This window comes from Diplotaxodon limnothrissa, linkage group LG20, assembly GCF_057381915.1.
Source record: "Diplotaxodon limnothrissa isolate DT_005_m linkage group LG20, D_limnothrissa_male_GT1.1, whole genome shotgun sequence".
Lineage (NCBI taxonomy): Eukaryota > Metazoa > Chordata > Actinopteri > Cichliformes > Cichlidae > Diplotaxodon > Diplotaxodon limnothrissa.
The window spans coordinates 31,770,064-31,787,934 of NC_140615.1; the positions used below are offsets into that span (position 1 = coordinate 31,770,064).

A 17,871-nucleotide genomic window follows, 5' to 3' on the forward strand; every position below is an offset into this window, starting at 1 on the left:
TTCGTTTCCCTGAGACGCAGGAACATTTATGTAAGTGAAATATGCCTGCTAAGGGCTTTGGGTCTTGAGTGTGGCTGGGAACCAGCATTTTAGAAACTGTCCCCTGTCCTGTCAGCGTGCTGTCCCAAGGGCCCGGTGCCAGTCCCCCACCCTGTGCTGCATGTCCATATGCCGGGTGTATTAGTTTGGAGAAGCTGTGGAGAATCACACCAACAGGGATGGCCATCTGTCCTCTTACAGATATAGCATGGGCTCTGCAAGCGCATCAAGACAGGATCTTAAAACATTTGGTCCATTATATCACAGCGCTCTGGTGAATGGATTTTACAAGGGCTTGTCCGTTAGGCAGAACTAATTATGTATAGCTTGTCAGCATGGGGCATGGTATTCAGATCAGTAGGGACCAACAAACTGCTCCCTGTTATATAGTATTTCCAGCAGAGGATACTCTACTATTACAACTAAAAGCCCTGCATTCAGAATCCACTGGAGTTCACAGTGCAAGGCTCAAAGATATATTAAAATATGTTTTTTTCAAATTCAATATAAACAAACCAGCCCCTAAGGTAAAAACAAACTGGCAAACCAAAGTTAAAAATAAACCTCAACTACCGCGAGTTGCACTCAAACGGTTACTTTTTTAATGAAAGGTTCACGAATGCTGTTCTTTTCTGCTCTGGGATGAAATAGTTGTGTCCATCCCAAGGCTAAATTTGAGCACTAACGATGCAAATTTGATTTAGGCCACAAAATAAAAATCTTTTAATGAAGAGATCCAAAAAAAATATGTCGGGTTGCACAAATAAAACATACTCTTTGGTATTAAGAGTTGTTCAATTAGGTACTGATTCTGAAACTGGGGTTTAAGCCCATTCAAAGGGACATTTATAAAAAATAGAGGGTCACAATATGATAAATGCTGAAATGTAAAAAGGTAAAGATAAATGTTCATTTTGGAAACTTTATCATTCATAATTTCCCAGTTCATGTACATACTAAAACTGATACCAGATGACTTATGATAAAATATAAACTGACCTCACTGACCCTGTATTATGACGTCTCAGACTCACAGAGCCACCAAAGGACCCCAACAAGCTGTTAGTTTAATGGAATTCAGTGCTTAAGAAATTTATGTGACCGCCTGTCATAAAACAAACTAACAAACTAAAGCAAAACACAAATATTTTAAAGATATCACGTTTTTATATCCAAATTTGAGCTGACGCTGGACTTCTCTGAGAAGTCAAAAATTAATCAAGTGTATTCAACTGTTAAAACTATTTTTTTCTGTTCAGGGAGCCAAATAAATAACTGTAATTTGGCATCTTAATCAAAAGGTAATAATGTGCCTTTTTCAGCTTTTTAGTAAACAAGTAAATTTTAAAATTCATGGACAAAAACAATTATATTCTATCATTAAAAACTTTATTTTGATAAAAGAGTTTGTTCCTACTGGTGAATTAATCATTACAGCAACACTAAACATTATTTTGGCAATTACCAATACTGTTAATTTAGGACAGCTGTGGTATAAACCTTTCAGTGGTAGTCTAATAAATTTGTCTTTATGTGTTTTTGTATACATACCTGCTGCATCAATGGTGAAAGTTTGTCCTCGATGCTGGGAGTTACTGAGAATAAACCTGTATGCTTTTATTGGGTCTGTATCTAGATTCTTCTCACAGCTCAGCGAGGACAAACAGGAAGGTAAATCATTCTCATCAGTTAAGAGAGACAAACAGGTCAATATTGCCTATCAATAATGAAACAGAGCAGGGATGCATGTTGTTAGATCTTAGCTGGAACGGCAGTGCAGGTGATATAAGAAGTTATTCTGAGCATTCAGGTCTTGAATTGGTATTTCACTTTCATAAGATATTCCATTTTCATGCCTTCACCTCCACGTGAAGAAACAATCCCCAAATTATTTAGTTATGGGAGATTTTCTGATTCATTTTGCCTCGCTAATAGCAAAGAAATTATTGACATCATTTACTAACCACTGGGAGAATTATCTATTCCTTAAACTGTTATTAATCTTTAGCTATCTTTTTAGAAACATTTACAACTAGTTTTCGCTAAGGTAAAAGTAATTCAAGCATTCAAGTTAGCTAAGAGTGAAGAATAAACCAAATTGTAACCAAAAGCTATCACAAAATTTTAAGATATAGTTTAAAATATTTAGAAATGTGTAGACACTTTTAAATGTGTGAAGTTAATAAATCAACCATTTTTCAGCAGTTAGCAAAACATATTAAATATTGAATGAATAAATATGTTAATATTTACTAAAAGTAAAAATTTCAGTAAGTTTGCTAAAAAAAAATGAATTTAGTATGTTAGCTAAAAGTAACAAATAAACCATTTTAGTGAAATAGCTACAACTAACAAAATTAGCTCAAAGTTTCAAGAGTTAGTAAGCTCTCTAAAAGTAACGCATTTAGTGAGTTAGCGTTAAATAACAAATAAATCAATTTAGTAATATTAGCTATAAGTAAGAGTAAGTTAGCTAAAAGTAACAGATTTAGTAAGTTAGATAAACTGTTGAAATAGCTAAGAATAATATATGCGTATTACTGTGTATTAAACTGAGTGATTATAATAAAAATAATTGCTAAAAACGTTAAATATTTAAATGTAACAGCTAAACAGCTCAAACAATTAGCTAAGATTACAAGAATAAAAATTCAAATAGTTTGCCAAATATAAGGGATAAATGTTTTTGTCGGAGGGACAGATCGACAAGAATAAAGGAAACACAGGACACACACACTTGACAACCAAGCGGAAGCATAGATTGGAAATATATTCAAATCCATGAATTTCAGCATACATGTTACTTCAAAATAAGTCTGGATCACTGCTCCAGAAAACACAAATTTATGGTTAAAACTTTTTTTGTCAGTCTGCTATTGGATGGCCCTGTTTTTGCACACAGCCTGCTGAAGCTACAACTTTTATTTTAGTGAAAGACGTAAGTAATAGATGAACGTCTCAGATTATTAAAATTAATGGATAAGCCATACAAATGCTTTCATAAGAATAATGAAAACTGTTCAAGTAGTGACTTGGGTAAAAGTAATGTCTTGTGATATTTTTATATCTGAGGCTACCAGACAGATGGTTGAAATGTCTGGTTTTTCCCACTCCAAGGTAGTTATGCAAACATCTAATGAGAGCAACCAAGCAATGATTAATAAATGGCGTGGTGAATATGGTGGGACAATATCAGTCTAACTGACATATTTGGAAAATAGTGGGTGGTGTTGGTGAGGAGGTAGTTTAGGTAGTCTGTTGATACATCAGAAGAACAAAAAACATTTGGGAGAAAGCGCTGCAGTTGATGGGCAATATAAAGAAAATAGTTTTAAAAATGAGTTACAGGAGGCAGAGAAAGAATGGGGAAGGCAAAGGTAGAAGATGAGTTGAGGAAATCAAGTTTACACACCATTAAACATAAATGTTAGTAGCCTACTTTACCCCCCACAGCATCATCATAACAAGCCCTCCCACACAATGTAATAGTTTATTTGCAAAAGCATTTATTTCTGTGCTGTCTAATGCTAATTTATGTTAGAAAAATCACGAGTGTTAAACCTTTTTCCAGCGCTCTGTATGAAAACAATGTGAGCATATTGAATTTGACCAATTTTGCGACGGTCAAAAATCTATAAACAAGCACCTGGGCCGCTCTCTTGCATCCCGGTTTAATCATTACCTCGCTGCAACAGTGCACATACAAATATAGCTGTAGATACAAGGAAACGGTGGCGTGATAGCTGAAGTCTGGCACCGTATCTCAAAACAAATGTTACGCTTAAAATAAATCCATAACTGTAACAAGCAGAGTGTGAAAAATCAATCAAGATCAATGTGACAGGGGATTTTGTGGGAAGTGCTGCGGCGGTGGAGAATAAATCATATCAAATCAAATCAAATCACTTTTATTGTCACATCACATGTGCAGGCACACTGGCACAGCACATGCGAGTGAAATTCTTGTGTGCGAGCCCCACAAGCAACAGAGATGTGCAAACACAACAACACAAACGAGCAAAATACAAGAATGGCCAACCTGAAACTAATAAATATATGTACAATATATAATAGTGTATGCATTTCTGGATGTGTATACTAAATATTTTCCTACGTGTGTGTGTGTGTGTGTGTGTGTGTGTGTGTGTGTGTGTGTGTGTGTGTGTGTGTATACACATTTTTACAAATTAAATAGTAAAAAAAAAAAAAAATAATAATAATAATAATAATAAAATATATAAAATATACAGAGTTGAATATGTGCAAAACAAGTGGCATTTATATACAGTGTGGAGTGCATAATGTTGAAGTTCCAGTAGTGAAGCTGAGGTGTCTATGACGTGTTCAGCAGTCTGATGGCCTGATGGAAAAAGCTGTCTCTCAGTCTGCTGGTACGGGACCGGATGCTGCAGAACCTCCTTCCTGATGGAAGTAGTCTGAACAGTTTATGGCTGGGGTGACTGGAGTCCTTGATGATCCTCCCCGCTTTCCTCAGGCAGCGCTTCCTGTAGATGTCTTGGAGGGAGGGAAGCTCACCTCCAATTATCCGTTCAGAGCACCGCACTACTCGCTGGAGAGCTTTGCAGTTGTAGGCGGTGCTGTTGCCATACCAGGTGGTGATGCATCCAGTGAGGATGCTCTCAATGGCACAGTGATAGAAGGTCCTGAGGATGCGGGGGCTCATGCCGAATCTTTTCAGTCTCCTGAGAAAGAAGAGGCGCTGCTGCACCTTCTTCACTGTTTTGTTTGTGTGTACTGACCACGTAAGATCCTCAGCCAGATGTACACCAAGGAACCGGAAGCTGCTCACTCTCTCCACAGCAGCGCCGTTGATGGTGATGGGGGTGTGTACTTCTCTGCACCTCCGGAAGTCCACTATCAACTCCTTTGTCTTTGCGACGTTGAGGGTGAGATGGTTGTCTTGACACCAGTGGGTCAGGGCGCTGACCTCCTCCCTGTAAGCCGTCTCATCACCGTTGGTGATAAGACCCACCACTGTAGTGTCGTCCGCAAACTTCACAATGATGTTGGAGCTGTTAGTGGCTGTGCAGTCGTAGGTGTAGAGTGAGTACAGGAGAGGGCTCAGTACACACCCCTGTGGAGCACCAGTGTTCAGTGTGATGGGGGATGAGGTGATGCTGCCCAGTCTGACCACCTGGCGTCTGTCAGACAGGAAGCTAAGGATCCAGCTGCAGAGGGAGCTGCTCAGTCCTAGATCCTGCAGTTTCCTGTCCAGCTTCGAGGGAACGATGGTATTGAATGCTGAGCTGTAATCTACAAACAGCATCCTCACATACGTGTCTCTCTTCTCCAGGTGTGACAGGGCAGTGTGTAGTGTCAGGGCTATGGCATCATCAGTGGACCTGTTGTGGCGGTATGCAAACTGTAGAGGGTCCAGTGAGTCGGGTAGTGCAGAGCAGATGAAGTCCCTGACCAGCTTCTCGAAGCATTTGCTTACGATGGGGGTCAGGGCTACAGGTCGCCAGTCGTTCAATGAGGAGATGGTGGAGGATTTGGGTACAGGGACGATGGTGGCCATTTTGAAGCAGGCTGGGACTACAGACAGAGAGAGGGAAAGGTTGAAGATGTGCGTGAACACTCCAGCCAGCTGAGCCGCGCATGACCTGAGGACGCGGCCGGGAATCCCGTCCGGACCAGTAGCTTTGCGTGCGTTCACCTTCCTGAAGCACTTCCGCACATCCTCCTCAGACACAGTGTGCGCACTGACGTCATCCGCGGTGCGCACACTGTCCGGTCTCATGGTGTTCGCTGTGTCGAATCTAGCGTAGAATACGTTTAGATCCTCACACAGAGAGGCCGTGGTCTGCGGTGTGCTGGTTTTCCCTCTAAAGTCTGTGATCGTGTTTAGTCCCTGCCACATACTCCGAGGGTTGTCAAACTGTTGCTCCACCCTGTCCCTGTACTCACGTTTGGCTGCTTTGATCGTCTTCCGGAGTTGGTAATGTGCGTGTTTGTAGTCCGATGTGTTCGCGGAGGCAAAGGCGGTGTTCCGTGCCGCCAGTGCCGCGCGAACATCTCCGTTAATCCAGGGTTTTTGATTTGGGAAGGATTTGACTGTTCTGGATGGATGAATACAAAGTGTGCGAGAGCAGGAGAGGGAGACGCAATGAGGCATCTTCTTCTCTGAAAGCTGCAGATTAAAGTGACCTCTTGACCCGAGTCTCTGATGTTTCCCTAATTACCTTGTCGCACCATCCTGATAAAAAGCAGCGCGGCGGCTTCCTCCTCTCCTCTTTACAGCATCATTTACAGCCTCACAACCTGACACAAGGACAACGCCTGTGGAGCGACTGGCCAACTCTGAGAGTTTTGTGCAGATATTAATAGAGATTTTAGGCATGCTGAGGTCCACTTTATAGAGGATAAGTCTGTATTACAGAGTAGTGGGTGGTGTGTTTTGGCTCAAATGTAATGAATTCTAATCTCATCTCAGGGTCCGTTAGTATCAAGTATCAATAAAGGAGCAGCCTCGGTTTATTCATGTAAATTAAAAATATAACATACTATGCAAGTCTTATTTAAGAAGTGAATTACAGGAATATTGATCAGAACTTTATATTTTATATTGTTGGAGTTTGAAAACTGATGCACTGCTCACTAAATATATATATTTTTCTGTTGTGTTTGGTTAAACTGTAGCTGTTATTATGCACAATCGTTTATTTATATATCTCCAATTCACAGCATCAAGCATCTTAAAGCTCTTAATATTGTAAAGTAAGGAAGAGAGAGAATGCCAACAATCTGACGATTCTCTATGATCAAGCACTTGGGAATGGTGGGGAGGAAGAACTGCTTTTTAACAGGAAGAGACCGGCTGAAAGAACCAGCAGTAATCTGCCATGACTGGTTGGAATGTGAGGGGAATGAGAAAAGAGACAGAAGCAAAGAGAGATCATAGATACTGGCAAAAAGGCCAAAACAAACATGAACCCAATCATATAGAATTAATTTTGAAGTAAAGTAAAACATTTGAGTATCGCTCAGTTTCATTGAAAGAACAGCGTTTTTGTCCAAGACAGGCAATTTGACGATAAAAGCTTGTTTAATATTTTGGTTTTTTACATTCTCACACATCAGTTCCTTAGCAAAATTAATTGAACAAACAAATAATAATAATATTATTTTGTAGAGTTACAGTCAGGACTCCAGCCTTTAGAACATATAAGTTTACTTACAGCAACTTGCACATTCTTCTGCTTGTTGTTGGAGTTTGCAGGATTCATACATTCAGACAGGAAGTTATTCTTATTAAGACAAGCACTTACAAACTGGTCATTTTAAACTCAAAATATGACAAAAGTATATTTTTGTCATGGAACAGGGCTCGGAGGATTTACACACTGAATACTTTGTAAAAAAGTGACATGAAATTCAGAATTTTATATCGTTATATACCAGCTAGCCAAACTTCAGCAACCCTACAAAAGTCACTGCTGTTTAGTTTTCTGTCTTCATTTATGTTGTAAGTGATAGCAGAGCTGTACGTTTTCAATTTTTCAGAAATCTCTCAGTCAGAACATGCTACATGATATCATGTTTAGGTGGAAACTAGCAAGCTAACTTCCTGCTAACTACGTTAAATTTAATAAATTCTGTTTTCATGGATGCCTGGATGTTAAACTTAATTGTTACACCTATGTCTTCCAAAGTTGTACTAAAACATTTTTTGACAGATTTTTCGAGCGCCGTGTACCACATAAAATCGGTTCGAGGTCAGGAAGCACAATCACAATTCATACATAAGGCGCACTGTCGATTTTTGAGAAAATTAAAGGATTTTAAGTGCGCCTTATAGTCTGAAAAATACGGTACAGCCCAGCTCTGTTTCTACTGCAGTCGCTATCTCTTCAACAAAATAGAGAGACATAGAGTCAAAGTGATTATGTCTTTACATTGTGTTCAAAGCATTTGGTGATTGGGGATGTTTTAATCCATTTTTACACACAAGACTTTAAAGTAAGCACCTTTAAAAGTGCTTCAGTAGTATTAGTGGTGCATTAAGAAAAAGGGATGCAGTTAAAGTCTATTTCTGTCCCTTCATGTACAGTCTAAATCAACATGCCCCATTGGTTTAATAGTTTGACCTCAAGGTAAATATGTGAAGAGCAGATGTAACACCCCTTTCAACACTTGGGATACAGATTTAAATGGTTACCTGTGTGTTGGGCCAATAGCTGAGGTTCGACTACTGGAGCAGTGGATGACTAATGAAACACTCTGAGAACTTGGTTTGATCAATTTGTATTCACAATTAAAGAATCTTACATACATACAATGAAAACAATAACAGTACATGAAAGGAAAAATTGGGCCCAAGTCACGGAAAATAATAAACAAAACACACACAACCCCGGGGGATTTGACTCAGTCTCTCTCTCTCGTGTCAGCCGACACCCTTAAGTGTGAGTCCAGCAATGAGGATTCTCTTTGCAGGATGTGCAAAGGAGGAATGACGTGCAAATCTGTCCTACCACTTAAGTAGAGTTTGTACAGTTCACAGTTCGTCCAAAGAATTTAGTTCTCTTCCTAGAGCAATCATCTCAAGGGTCCTGGAGGGGTGGCTCGCCATCTTTGGACTGGATCATCACTGAACTGTACGCCCAAGTAAAAAACCTGACCTGTATAACACAGTCAGAATAACATTCAAAAATCTATATTTAGTCATTTATACATATATCCTTTCTTATGTTTCGTTCATACATACTAACAAATTTGCATTTTACCTTTCCAGTATACAGAAAGAACGACAGAATATTCCAAAACATAGACAATGATAACTTCTTACCAAAGTAACCAATAAAATGGACTCTCCTGGAGCTTCAAAATGGCGATGGTGAAGCGTTGTAGCACAACTACAAAGAAACATAACCCCATTTTCTTTAAACTGTATTCACCTCACAATGAACGCAATTAAGGATTGATATAGGAACATATCAACATCTACAGCATACATATGACTTACAATCTTTACATGCATCGTCATAGGAAGCTAACAAACTCTAACATACAGTTTAATCCTCACAATCACACATGTACAGCCACATGGCTAATAGCAATAGCCGCGATAGCCGCTAGCATGTCATCGTTAGTGGCTTAAACTCACAATATTCTTGTTCACAACAAATTAACTCACCCAGAAGAATCCGAGCAGTAACAAACTCCTTTCTGGGTAACAACAATTCCTAGATAGCTTATTTCCACCGTACAGGATAAAAACAACCACGCTTTCCACTTGGAAAAACGGACTTTTCTTCCTCTCCCTCTCTCCTGATATCCGTAGCTGCTATGCAGTGAACGGCAGGAGGCGGTACTTCCCCCTGTATACTTCAAGGACCATCAGGACATTATAGACATCTTCTATTTTATTAATTCTCAACAAAATAATTTAACTTAATAAAACTTAACAGTGAACTCAAAATACTAACATCACTCATAACACACTAAAACCCCTTAGTAACTCTCCAGGGTTACACCCTCCCCCACTGAAGGGTGGCACGTCCCCGTGCACCTTCTCTGCGGCTGTGTTGTTACTGGATCGACAGGAGGGATGGTGGTTTTATTGTACCACAACGGTTCTGCAGCATCCATTGACCTTATTATAGCAGCACCCAGACCATGAAAAAGTGACTGAACCACCTCTATTAAAGGGTTTCCAAGTTCAGCATAATGGAGTCTCTTTGGTCGACTTCGCTGCCTGTTTGAACATCTGACGGCCTCATCTAACCCCTCTGATGGCTCTTTTATGTGGGTTAAATTAGCTATGTCATCAGTTTCAGGAACATCTTGTGTACCTTCAATGTCAAGCAGCTGAGATTGCCCAACAGGTGAAATGAGGGGCACTGAAATCTCACCAATCTTCCAAGAAGATTCACTTTCATCACCTCCAGTTCTTCCTGGTTCTTCACGGTCAAGAAAGCTGACCTGAGGTGAGCTTGTGGCTGGGGACTCCTCCCCTGCTTCTATGGGAATTTCCACCTCAATTTCATCTGAAACTGCTCCGGGAACAACCACTCTGCTAAGAGGGATCACATTGTCAGTAGCATGCTGCTCTGGTGGAATGTCGGATGAAACGTGATCAACCTTGGGCATTAGGTTGGAGGCAGCTGGATCCAAAAGTACAATCCTTGAAGGATACACTTCTTCTTCGTCTGACATGACATCATCAAAGCATTCGTTTACATAACCTGGGTTTTGACGGGTTCTTGACCTTCGCACTGTTGGCAGTACTGGGGTTTCAGGAGCACTTACGGGCAGAAACCCACAGGGCAACAGGAGGTCCCTGTGTAAAGTGCGCAAAGGACCATTTCCAGCCTCAGGACGCACTGTATACACGGGAAGGTCATTAGCATGTGACACAACTACATACACATCTGCCTCCCATTTGTCTGCTAGCTTGTGCTTTCCCCTCAGTCTCACATTTCGAACTAGCACTCGATCCCCTGGTTCAAGGCTAGACCCTGTAACTCTCTGGTCGAACCTAGTTTTGTTACGATCTGCAGATTTCTTAGCATTTCTGCTCGAAAGCTCATAACTCTCTTTCAGGCGGTTCTTCAGGCCTTGCACATACTGTGAATGAGACAATGGCAGAGGATCAACAGGAAGCCCGAAAGCTAAGTCCACAGGGAGTCTTGGTTGTCTCCCGAACATAAGCTCATAAGGTGCAAACCCTGTGGCTTCATGCTTTGTGCAGTTGTATGCATGCACAAGAGGCTTAACATAGTCCCTCCAACGGGACTTGTCCTTATTATTTAGAGTGCCTAGCATCTGCAGCAGCGTTCTGTTAAAACGCTCAACAGGGTTACCCCTTGGATGGTACGGGGTTGTCCGTGTCTTCCGGATTCCTGCCATTTCACACAGCTCCTTAATGGTACGGGACTCAAAATCGGGGCCCTGATCACTATGGAGTTTTTCAGGGAACCCATAATGTGATATAAAATGTTCCCACAGACACTTAGCCACGGTAGTCGCCTTTTGGTTTGGCGTTGGTATTGCAAGGGCATACTTAGTAAAATGATCCGTTATTACTAATATGTCCTTGGTATTACTTTGATCTGGTTCCACACTCAGAAAGTCCATGCAGACTAATTCCAATGGTCTGGTGGTCGCTATTGAAACCATTGGGGCTGCTCTCTCTGGTGGAGTTTTTCTTTTCACACAGCGATCACAAGTCTTAATCTTTTCTTCAACCACTGAGGACATTTTAGGCCAATAAAATCTAGCTCTCACTAGATCAAGGGTGCGTTCAACACCAAGATGGCCCATGTCGTCGTGTAGACTTTCAAGTACCATATCTCTCAGTTCTCTTGGTAAGACAAGTTGATGAGTCACTCCCATCACTCCCTGTCTCTTGCGAAACAAGACTCCATTTTTGAGCTCTAGCCGGTTCCATTCTCTTAACAAGAGTCCATACTCAGGGAGCTCCTTTCTCACTTGAGGTGGAGGTGTCTCACCACTTTCCAATTGAGTAATTATTTCCCTGATGCTTGCGTCTGCTTGCTGTTTCTCTGAGATTTCAGCAAATGAGAAAAAGGGGATAACTGGCAGCCCATGACTGTCATTCCCTTGGAAGCAAGGTGGCAGGGCTTCAGGACTGAGTGCTATGGACTCAACCAAAGCAACTGAGTGATCAGAGCACTCAGAACCTTCACCAGCAAAATAGATGTCATGCCGCTCACAGATGGCTTTGATCACCTCTGGTTGAATGACCTCTGAGGTTTCCGTTTCTGATAGGTGGTTGGCAGTGAACTTACAGATCCTTTCCTTCTCTTTCACTGAGATATGATCATCTATGAGTCCACCATGTGGCCTTCGTGATAATGCATCTGCGTCCACATTCTGTTTTCCAGCCCTATACTGCAGCTTGAACGAGTAGGTGGAGAGAGCAGACAGCCATCTATAACTAGTCGCGTCAAGCTTGGCAGAGGTTAGAATGTATGTAAGGGGGTTGCTATCGGTGACCACAGTGAAACCAGCCCCATAAAGGTAGTCACTAAACTTTTCTGTGACAGCCCACTTAAGGGCTAGGAACTCCAACTTATGTGCTGGATACTTAGCTTCACTTCTAGACAACCCTCTGCTTGCAAATGCTATAGCCTTAAGCTCACCATCTTGCTCTTGGTATAAGGCTGCACCTAACCCAGTCGTACTCGCATCTGTGTGGAGCAGGTAGGGAAGTTTAGGATTAGCAAAACCCAAGACAGGTGCTGAAGTGAGCCTCTCGATTATGGTGTCAAAAGCCTGTTGACAAGAAGCAGTCCAGCGCTCACCAAATGGCTCTTTAGGATTGCGGTACTTGACATTGGCCTTTCTTTCCTTGTTCTTGCAGGTTGGAGGATATCCAGCTGTTAGCTCATTCAGCGGCTTCACAATTCTGGAGAAATCCTGAATAAACCTGCGATAGTAACCGCTGAACCCAAGGAAGGACCTCAGTTCTTTTAGGTTAGATGGCTTTGGCCAGGTTTTCAGGGCACTAGTTTTCTCTGGATCAGTCTCAACTCCGTTCTGGGAAACAATATGGCCTAGATATCGGACAGAAGACTGAAAGAACTTACACTTCTCTGGTGAAAGTTTGAGACCATATTCCTTCAGGCGATTCAGAACATGCAGAAGGCGCCTCTCGTGCTCTTCAACTGTGTCTGAAAAAATGATAAGGTCATCAATAAAAACTAACACCTCTTTCAGGTTCAGATCACCCATGCAACGCTCCATGCAGCGCTGGAAGGTGCTGGGGGCATTTGTGACTCCTTGCGGCATTCTATTAAATTCATAAAATCCCAAGGGACACACGAACGCGGTCTTCTCCTTATCGGCCTCCTCCATTTCAATTTGGTAGTAGCCGGATTTCAAGTCTAAAACCGAAAACCACTTTGAGCCTGTGAGAGCTGAAAAAGCCTCTTCAAGATTGGGAAGGGCATAGGCGTCCTTGATTGTCTGTGAGTTCAATTTGCGGTAATCGATGCAGAGACGGATGGAGGCATCACGCTTCCGGACCACCACAATAGGGGACGCAAAAGGAGACTCAGATTCGCGAATCACGCCTGCATCCAACAGCTCCCTTAAATGTTTTCTCACGGCATCAACATCCTGTGGGTGTATTGGCCGGGCTCTCTGCTTAAAAGGTGTCTGGTCGTGAAGTCTGATGTGATGCTTGACCTGACCTACATGACCAAAGTCGAGGTCATGGTGAGCAAACACTTCTGGCATTGACTTCAATGTTTGTGTTACTCTTTCCTTCCAGTCAGCTGACAAAGGAGAATCTCCAAAGTCAAACTGTAAATCTGGACTAGAATTGTTCTTGTCTTTGACAGAGTCAGGTACATTTGTGTCAGACTTATGTGCTACTATTTGTTGAACAGCACTGAGTTCAGCGATCACTGTTTTTGGTGCGATTGTTACATCATGGGCGGTTTCATTTTTGACTATCACTGCCAATGTGCTCGCCCTTTTCTTAGGCAATGTGATTAAACAATTTGCTACCAGTAGGCCACCAGGCAAGGAGGGTGTTGTTGGTTGCTCTACCAAGGCCCACTTTTCATTAAAGGAGCTCCCAACAAGGGCTACCCCTTCTAAAGCAACAGTCCGTCCAGCAGGAATCGTCTCAGATTTCCCCCCAGACAGTTTTACTTGGCCCAGCTTGCCATTGGGTTGCTGTCTGTGCCTAAGCTCCAAGGCTTTGAGGACTGCTCGGTAGCCATACTGGACAGGTAGGCCAAATTCATTCATGTGAGTAGCAACACTTGAGTACAACACGTCTAGTGTATTGGTGCCAATGAGAATTTGCTCTTGGGCATTTTCTCTCATGTTTGGAACCACAAGGGCCAAAGTAGAAATCTCAATCTCCTCTCCTACAAACTCTTTAGGAAAAGTGATATCTATTTCCACATAGCCAAAATATGGAACTTGCTGTCCATTAGCTCCTTCAACCTCCAACAAATCATCTAATGATTTAATTTCTTGGTCCCTCAGGTTGCTTTCATAGAAGGACAAGGGGATCGTTGTAACTTGAGATCCAGAGTCTAAAAGACAGTTTACCCTTTTCTCTGCAACACACACTTCAGCAGTGCATTTGCTTCCAACTAACCTCTGTGGCAGCCCACATGGCTGACATTTTGGCTGTCTTTTGCCTTTTTGCTTGGAGGTAGAGGGACTAGTGTTAGACTGAACTCCTGTCTGTCCCACAACAGGAGTTGCTGTCAGTTTAAATGGTGTGGATCCACAGAGCCATTCTGCGTCTCCCACTCCTGCCGTTTTCTTTGAAATTGCTTCCTTTTTGCTGCTACTAGCACGGGGTTAGCCTCATTACTGCATCTCAAGGCTACATGGCCATCCTCTCCACACCGAAAGCAGTACCACGGGCGTGGCCTGGGAGGTGGCTGGTGCTCTGGAACAGGCACTGCCAAGGGCTGCTCAGGAGCAGGGTTGGTCTGCACAGTCACCTTTGCATTTGAGTTTGCGTTCTTACCCCTGCTTTTCCTGTGGGGGGTTAACTGAGCCATTTGAGCCTGTAACTCAATAACTTGTTTCTTCAGGAGATTGGTTTCTGCCACAGCCTTAGACTCAGAGCAAACACAGGCAGTTTGCAGTTGAGACCAAACATGCTGTTTGGGTGGGGCTGGCTGTTGCCTGGAAGTACCAAGGTGCTTTTTCATACGTACTGCCTTGTTAGCATGCTTGTCTTCCTCAGTACGCAACAGGAGCAATAATTCAGCAAAACTAGGAGGGTTTTTAATTTTTTGTTCAAGCTGGAGCTCTGCTATTAAGGAGTCATCCCAGCAGCCTCTACAAAACTGCTTCAACAACTGCCTATCAAACTCATCAGCAGAGGCCCCTCCTCTCCTTGTAGCAGTGTTAAGCACAACTTGGAGTCTGTGAAGGTAGTTTGATGGTTTCTCACCAGCATTCTGCAGAGTACCCATAAACTTAGCAAACAGCTCATCTCCATCCTCCACAGCACCATAAGCTGAGTCAAGAAGCTGCAAATATGCAGAAGGTAAAGCTTGTGAATCAAGATGCCTAATGAAATCTGAAGCAGGGGGCAACAAGCTGTCAACAATCTTCCTGGAGCGACTTAAATCAGACAATGCTGGGTCTGTTAAAAGAAGTTCCACACTAGAGCGCCAGGTCTCATAATCCGTTTCATTATTTGGCCGCGGCAATCGGCCTGAAAAGACTCGAAGGCGTGAGGCAGCATAATGGTGTGGCGGTGCCTCCTCATTTCGCACAATATGCTCCACAACGACCTTTTGTATCTCAGGGGGGTTGAGATCACTGGGGCTTAGATCTGGGCATGAACTCACCGTCACTGGTGGTATTCTCGGATGTTGCTCTTTGGTCAGGTTTTGTATCTCTGGAGCTGAGCGTAGTGCAGCACCCTGAATAGTGGTATCAGGAGCAATTCTAGATTGCATTGCACCTTGCGGTAATGAGGCCGAGCTGAAATTAGGTGCCTGACTTCCCTCATGTTGACTCCTGTCCACAGGGGCATTTTCTACTGTGGCTGCAACTGTAGAGCTCAACTTAGTTAGTTCATCTTGCAAAAGAAGCTGAAATGACTTCCCTGTTAACTTAGCAATGTTTTGCAACTCAGACATGTAACTCTCAGTAGCACTATTGCTAACCACAGGGGTATAGACACTAGCAAGCGCACACACGTGGAAAGTCACATCAGGCCGAGTGGGGCTTTTGTATTTAAATGGCAACAAAGGAGCAAGCGTTTGCAACGCAGTACCAAAAGTGAACTCAACAATTGCATTGTTATGGAACTCTGAGTTTGGTTCATCTATACGCAGGACACGGTTAATAGAACCATGAGTCTCTAAATAGCTCTGTACTTCATTGTCCACCTCAGTCCAGGTTAACCCTTCAACCATGACAGAGTTAGGGATCTTTACCAGCTCACGTGTCACTACCTCCATGTCACCAATTTGGCAAATTACTGTTATAATGACTGAAGATAAGAATTTTTGCCCAAAAAGGAGAAAAAATGAAAACAAAGCGTCAATAGTCTGCCACCTGCTCCTGGCTGGCTCGCCAATTTTCTGTATACCCCTTTCAACACTTGGGATACAGATTTAAATGGTTACCTGTGTGTTGGGCCAATAGCTGAGGTTCGACTACTGGAGCAGTGGATGACTAATGAAACACTCTGAGAACTTGGTTTGATCAATTTGTATTCACAATTAAAGAATCTTACATACATACAATGAAAACAATAACAGTACATGAAAGGAAAAATTGGGCCCAAGTCACGGAAAATAATAAACAAAACACACACAACCCCGGGGGATTTGACTCAGTCTCTCTCTCTCGTGTCAGCCGACACCCTTAAGTGTGAGTCCAGCAATGAGGATTCTCTTTGCAGGATGTGCAAAGGAGGAATGACGTGCAAATCTGTCCTACCACTTAAGTAGAGTTTGTACAGTTCACAGTTCGTCCAAAGAATTTAGTTCTCTTCCTAGAGCAATCATCTCAAGGGTCCTGGAGGGGTGGCTCGCCATCTTTGGACTGGATCATCACTGAACTGTACGCCCAAGTAAAAAACCTGACCTGTATAACACAGTCAGAATAACATTCAAAAATCTATATTTAGTCATTTATACATATATCCTTTCTTATGTTTCGTTCATACATACTAACAAATTTGCATTTTACCTTTCCAGTATACAGAAAGAACGACAGAATATTCCAAAACATAGACAATGATAACTTCTTACCAAAGTAACCAATAAAATGGACTCTCCTGGAGCTTCAAAATGGCGATGGTGAAGCGTTGTAGCACAACTACAAAGAAACATAACCCCATTTTCTTTAAACTGTATTCACCTCACAATGAACGCAATTAAGGATTGATATAGGAACATATCAACATCTACAGCATACATATGACTTACAATCTTTACATGCATCGTCATAGGAAGCTAACAAACTCTAACATACAGTTTAATCCTCACAATCACACATGTACAGCCACATGGCTAATAGCAATAGCCGCGATAGCCGCTAGCATGTCATCGTTAGTGGCTTAAACTCACAATATTCTTGTTCACAACAAATTAACTCACCCAGAAGAATCCGAGCAGTAACAAACTCCTTTCTGGGTAACAACAATTCCTAGATAGCTTATTTCCACCGTACAGGATAAAAACAACCACGCTTTCCACTTGGAAAAACGGACTTTTCTTCCTCTCCCTCTCTCCTGATATCCGTAGCTGCTATGCAGTGAACGGCAGGAGGCGGTACTTCCCCCTGTATACTTCAAGGACCATCAGGACATTATAGACATCTTCTATTTTATTAATTCTCAACAAAATAATTTAACTTAATAAAACTTAACAGTGAACTCAAAATACTAACATCACTCATAACACACTAAAACCCCTTAGTAACTCTCCAGGGTTACACAGAGTTTAGCTTTTACTGTTTATTTGTGTTGAATAGAAAACATTTAATCCACTTCAACACGTTTCAGTTTGTACATGTTTTGTGTATTTGGAGAATTGTGGTTCAGAGGTTAACACCATTGCCTCAAGGCAAAAGATACAATAAGCTGCTTTATTTCCTGAGACTCAATTATTCGTTCTAGTATTGGTGGTAGTTATTTGAAGCCAACTTTTGCTGTGGCCCTCTAAAAATAACCTGCAGCAAAAACACTGAATAAGAAACTGTATTTTTAGTGGTTCTGACAAATCTGGCCCATACCTGGTCTTATTTTTGCTGAGAACCTGTGCTCATCCACCTACCATGTTGGGCTGCCCTTGAGCAAGACCCAGAGCGTCAAGCCTTTGAATATACTTTGGGAAAAGGGCAGAA

The 17,871-nt window shown here is 42.1% G+C and overlaps 2 long non-coding RNA genes across 2 annotated transcripts; both read right to left on the reverse strand.

The window, feature by feature from the left end:
* Window positions 1–8,362: 8,362 nt before the first annotated feature.
* Window positions 8,363–9,327, reverse strand: LOC146611227 (uncharacterized). The gene is made up of 3 exons (XR_014905020.1): window positions 9,197–9,327; window positions 8,849–8,915; window positions 8,363–8,681 (listed from the first exon to the last, which is right to left on the reverse strand). It is a non-coding gene; the product is annotated as an uncharacterized LOC146611227 (long non-coding RNA).
* Window positions 9,328–16,289: 6,962 nt separating this feature from the next.
* LOC146611228 (uncharacterized) lies at window positions 16,290–17,254 on the reverse strand. Its single transcript, XR_014905019.1, has 3 exons — window positions 17,124–17,254; window positions 16,776–16,842; window positions 16,290–16,608 (listed from the first exon to the last, which is right to left on the reverse strand). It is a non-coding gene; the product is annotated as an uncharacterized LOC146611228 (long non-coding RNA).
* Window positions 17,255–17,871: the final 617 nt, after the last annotated feature.